Source organism: Rutilus rutilus, assembly GCF_951802725.1.
Source record: "Rutilus rutilus genome assembly, chromosome: 7".
NCBI classification, from domain to species: domain Eukaryota; kingdom Metazoa; phylum Chordata; class Actinopteri; order Cypriniformes; family Leuciscidae; genus Rutilus; species Rutilus rutilus.
Window position 1 is genome coordinate 21,156,580 of NC_140221.1, and position 5,918 is coordinate 21,162,497.

Consider the following 5,918-nt stretch of genomic DNA (forward strand, 5'->3'; position numbering starts at 1 on the left):
TTTTTCAGCTCTTAAAATGTTATGCTCCTTACATTTTAAAAGCTTTTTTGAGGACATTTGTCACGTCCACCTACTCTCATGCATTTTTGAAGCATGAACCAAGATAACATAAAACAAAGTAAGACAGAACAGATGACTGATTGTACTGAAAGCAATAAGCACATTTTGCAAGGGTTTCTTTTGTTTAGAGCTCAGGGAAAGACAGATTTGCTTTTGATGCATAGCATCCAGTAAGCCCATTGAACTGCATATAACTGCAAGGCAAGTGAGGTGAAATTTGGGTCAGGTTTCATGCCCTTACACTTGTTTAAGAAGATGAGTCTAGTGTCAGACTGACCTGAGGGTCTCTATTATTAGATATCTTGTAATTTCATGGTCCAGAAAGTGCATTTTAACACTGTAGAGTTCTCAGTTCACTTCAAATAAATGAACTTACGCTTCCTGTTTCTCAGATGAAAGGGTTAGAAAATAATTATTTTCCTTGAAATTACTCTGGAAAATCTGTGATTTTACCAGATGTTATCAATGCTTGGTTTTATATACTGTCTGACACTATATTGGATCAACGCAAACATCTCCATTCTGGTTGCTAATATAATAATGACACTCAGATGGAAATACGGAGGGAATATTTTTGATAGAATATTTTTGTAATGATAATAAAAGAAACATGGTTAAAATCATACATACTGTAAGGAATGATAAAAAAAAAAAAAAACATTTAAAAAACATTAAAGGTCAAGGACGTCTCTGTCCTACACTTTGAAGTCTAGAAAAGAAATGTTTTCTTCAGGAAACATGAGCATTGTGTGGTTTATCCTCCTCTTGTTTGTTTAATTCCACCCATTTACCATTCATGAGCAGACCTAGTGGAACAGGTGACTCCAATGAATTTTGGAAGGGGACAAAGGGTCTGTATCTTCGTATTAAAACCGCTTCTCTCAAAGGATAGGCCAATGGCTTATGCAAATCCACCCTGTGCATGTCAGTAATTTATTCTAGGGAAGGCACACAGGCTTCAAACCAAAACCATCCACTGGCCTTAGAGGATATGCTTCTAAGACATACGGGAGAAAGAAAAAAACAACAACAACAACAAATTGTGTGCAGATGATCAGTGATGTGATGTCTTTATGGTGATGGTTTCAGTCTGGCTCTTTATTGGTAATAGTCTTTTTCGGTTGTGCGGGGAGCTCGTGTGATTGTCACCTCAAGTTGGACCCCAAAGTAACTTAAAATGAACATGGATTCTAACTCAAGAAACAAATCTTAATGAGTTTAGATAGTTTCTTTTTTTTTTACAAAGGAGACTTGGTCTAAAGAGAATCTCTATTGAGGTTAAATTGTACATTTTAAAAGAAATGTTTAGTCCCATCATATTATCCATCAAAGACTGGCCTCTCCTAAATTTCTTCTGATAATCTACAAAGAAGACATGGCTCCCTTAAATGTCCCCTAATCGATCAGTCACCATGCATTCCATTAGTTTGTACGACACAGAAGAGGGCTGTCAGTCTTTGTGAGATGTCGGGTGGAAAGGATTTATTCCCACAGAATCTCGCCTCGCATATCCAGCCCACAGGGTCTTTCCTCGAGAGCCAGCATAATTCTCCTGGCTGCCTCTTTCTCGGCATAGCTTTGGTTTGAGTGTACACCCTTTAAAGATGTCTCCATAATCACAGGTCACTGGTTTCTTATCCGCACGCTTACCATATTTCTTTGGATGCACGTCTCACACTGTCTGCACTCTCTGCAGACTGTGCCACTGACAGCTGTAATGACAGTGACAGTTTCATGTGAGAACTGGTGCAGTGAGCTCAGTAGCTGTCAGAACAGCCGACTCTCCCAGCCCTATCAGAACCGCAAGATGCACCTCAGCAACACTTCACAATAACTTTAATGTGTACTTACTGTGTACACTACCGTTCAAAAGTTAAAGAATTGAACGATTTTAGTCAGCAAGGATGCATTAGATTGATCAAAATGGACAAAATTTATACTTTTACATTGTTACAAAACATTTTTTTTATTTAAAATAAATGTTGTTCTTTTGAACTTTCTCTATTCATAGAACCCTGAAAAAATGTATCACAGTTTCCACAAAAATATTAAGCAACACAACTGTTGACAACATTAATAATAAGAATAAGAAGAAACGTTTCTTGAACATGAAATCCAGCATATTAGAATGATTTCTGAAGGATCATGTGACACTGAAGCCTAGAGTATTTGCTGTAATGGAGTAATGGCAAATAAAAGTCTTCTTTGTAACAAAATATGAGTCATGAAATGTCATTGCTCTTTGATGTTGAAAGTTTTTTGTATACCATATATTAGGACAGTTTCATTTACTAAATGCTGAGTGAATACAATAGGAAATGAGTTTTGTCATTGATTTATGATCTATATTGCTTGGGTGGGAAATTTGTTACATCTGAATGTTGCCCTGTGATTTATCATGTCAGTTCAGTTTGACCCGCAGAAACTGCTATGGTGCGTCTTCCTCACTATAGAAAGGGTTAATCATACAAACAATGACACATTCTCATGTTTAGTTTTTCGACGCACTCACTAAACATTCCCTGTGCAGGGTGGCACTTTTGTCACACACTTCTTTCTGCAGCGGTATTTAGCATTCTGGCTGTATATTGGCTTAATAGTGACATGATTAGAAGTTCATTGAATTTGCTATAACAACAGGCTTTGCCTTGTTGTTTCGGGCCTACCAGCTACCTGTCCTTGTAATTGGCTATAATGGGATTTGTGTACATTATTGTAGGCTGCAATGTAGTGCAAAGTACAAATAACTGGCTCATGGCTTGTCTAAGCATAGAATAGTGTTTGTTTTTAAACGTATTTAATGTCTCACTATGAATATTAATTTCTTCATCTGTCCCAACAGGTCTAAAGGTTAATAAGTGCAAATATTCGTGAAAGCGTGACAGTCAGAGAATCACTCTGTCACACATATAAACTCAATTAACCAGATGAAAGAGAGGTTCTGAAAGTCTGGTCAGGTTCGGAAGAGTGTGACATTCAATTTCATGTACCAATACTCATTTAAAAATGCTAACAGTGGCTTTCCAGTGAGGGTCAACATCGACAATGTTTAACAAAATCATTATGCATTCTCCAAACACGCATAGGCAGCGCAGTTCTCATTACTCTCCTGAGCAATAACAAGAATGAACTCCACACCTTCGCAGAGGGAATAAGGGGGGCTAAGACATAGAGTATTAAAGCAAGGATGAATGCAAGTGAGAAAAGCCCCTGGCAATCCCTGGCCCCCCTGCTGCTCCTGACATGAAAACTCTTCACTGAATAATGAGCTTCACCATTCCGGTAAATTCCTGCAGTTGAGATTGGTGCTGCAGTGTTTTTTTTGTGCACTGCTGTTCTATGCGATCGCTTCTCCGAGCCGAACCATTTATGCATATTTTGCTTGGTGTTGCCATCGCTGGTTAGGATTAACTGCCTGTGATAAATGTGCCATCTGCACAGTCTAGAGAGCACTGTTTTATTTTAGTTTGCTGGGTGTTCTCTAGAATGCTGTATATTAATAGCAGCAGCATTTTCAAGTCATCTGTGTAAAATCAATATATATTGGTGTTTCTTAAGTTTTACTTGAGTTAGTTAAACAATCACCCAAAATGACATAAAATTAAAATGTAAAAAACCAATTGACACATGACGTCACGTAACCCGTTTAACACATCGGCTCCAACATGGCATTAAAACTGTGCGTTATTAGCCATAAATATAATTTAGTAGGAGAATCTATAAAACTACTTTGTAATCTACATGGGTACTCTTTTGGTGTCTGATTTGAAATGATAAAAAAAATCACTTAAAAACCCAATGAGTTAAGTTCACTCTTTTCATTTGAGGAAACGGTTTGCCTTATTAAAGCACAGCAAAAAAGGCCTACAATTTTCTCAAACTTTCCTTTTGCAAGTATTTGCACTCAGATTTTTCAAGTGAATTTCACATACATAATTACTGTGAGTATATGTGAATAAGCACACACTTTTTGATTTAAAAAAAAAAAATTAAGGCAAGTGTTTACATAAAAAAAGCCCTTAAATGCGAATGTTTCACCAATCATACATATTCAGGCCTTTAGCGACCCGGACCTATATCTAACATGGATCTCTACCTGTCGTGATAATATAAAACTCTCCTGATATTAGAGTAACAATGAATAAAATAAAGGATAGTTTGTTCCCTTTTGGAGCTTGGAAGGGTTCAGTTCGAGCAGATGTTTTACAACATCATCACTGTCCTCATCAGAGCTCATTTCCCAGTGCATTCAGCATCTGGCTCATATTCGCGATCTCAAACTTGTTCTCAAAATGATAATTTTCGACATCTTCAAAATCAAAATTTTGAATTTTGAGCTTCTTCACCAGATCCACCATCAAGTGACAGTGACACTAATATTTGAATTGCAGTCAGTACTACAAGTTTTGCTGATGAAATGGAGTTAAACATTTTTTTTATCAATCCTCAACCTATACTGTAACCACAGGCTCTTCTCCTCAGCACAGTGATATCCCCCCAAAACTCTAGCATAAGAGTTCCCAACATAAATCCCAACATAACAGAGTTTTACTTATTTTCAACATTTTCTCTCCCAAGCAAAGCATTCTGTAACTCATACAGTTTGAGTTCTGTTTAACATGATTAGTTATTAAGTTCACTCAACTTATTTTCCATTAAGTGCAATAACCTTTTATTTGAGTAAAATTAACTTGTTTCATTTAGTAAATTTCACTGTTGGGTTGTACAGTGTGGCTTTACGGTGTATTTATTCTCAATCATGACGATATTTATATTAATACATGTATTTTAAATCACATATTACATTATATTACTGAAGCTAAAATTGGTCAAATTACACATTTCCCATTCTTTGTGTTTTCAGTCAGCCTTACTTATAGCACTAAATGGTAAATAAGAGCTTTTTAGATTAGAACAAGATATCACAATAACAGAAAGGATTTGTGGTCTGTTCACACAGACTTCTCACCACAAAAAAATGCTATTAAATTTACTGAAAGGGCTGTATGTGTGAGATCGCCTACGTATTCCTTGTGTCTGGGTGACTTAGTGTCATGCTTTCAGGTATAGCACTGATATATGGCATGCTTGTCTATAAGGGCCATATATGTTTTGTCATTTTCTCCTTGCTTCTTCCCTTTGCTGTTTCCCCTGTGTTTGTTTTCATCTGTATTTCTCTCCAGAGAGTGTCACAATCAGCAGCAGATGATGGGATATGAGGCCCTGAAGCAACTAAAGCATTCCAAACACCTGCCAACCACACACACACACACACACTGTCCAACTTCTTCCTCATTCTCCAGCACACTCTTGCAGAGGTAGCCCTGAATCCCCAATGCGCTTGTTTTGTATTTGTCAGCAGAAACAGGTCTGCTGCTGCCCTCTGTTCAGGTCCAGCCGTACATGCTCAGCCTTTAAATATCTTACACAAGGACCGAGGGTGCTGTGCACTTTAGATGCAAATTAACGAATTACAGTGACAGGATGGGATTGTGTAGGGCTGGCAACCTTGTGTCTCACCTTGTGGTGAGAGCAGACACTGTATCTGTAACTGTCATCACAGCAGGACAGATCAATCCATATACCTCAGCATGTGCTGTTCTGGTGACAGGCCTGATGAACCTGCGACCTTCCTTTAAGCAGAGAGGGGAGGAGGAGACAAACGGGAGGGTGGATGTGGGACTACAGTGGAGGAGGGCTGTCAGGCGTAAAGAGAAACGAATGCGACACCTGCTGTGAAATGTCATTTTCAGAGTTGATTGTCAAAAACTGGAGTTTCAATATTGGCCAAAAAGACATTCTCTCTCAATAGTATCTCAGTTCATCATTTAAGATTTGTCATTGCAAACCCCCACCAT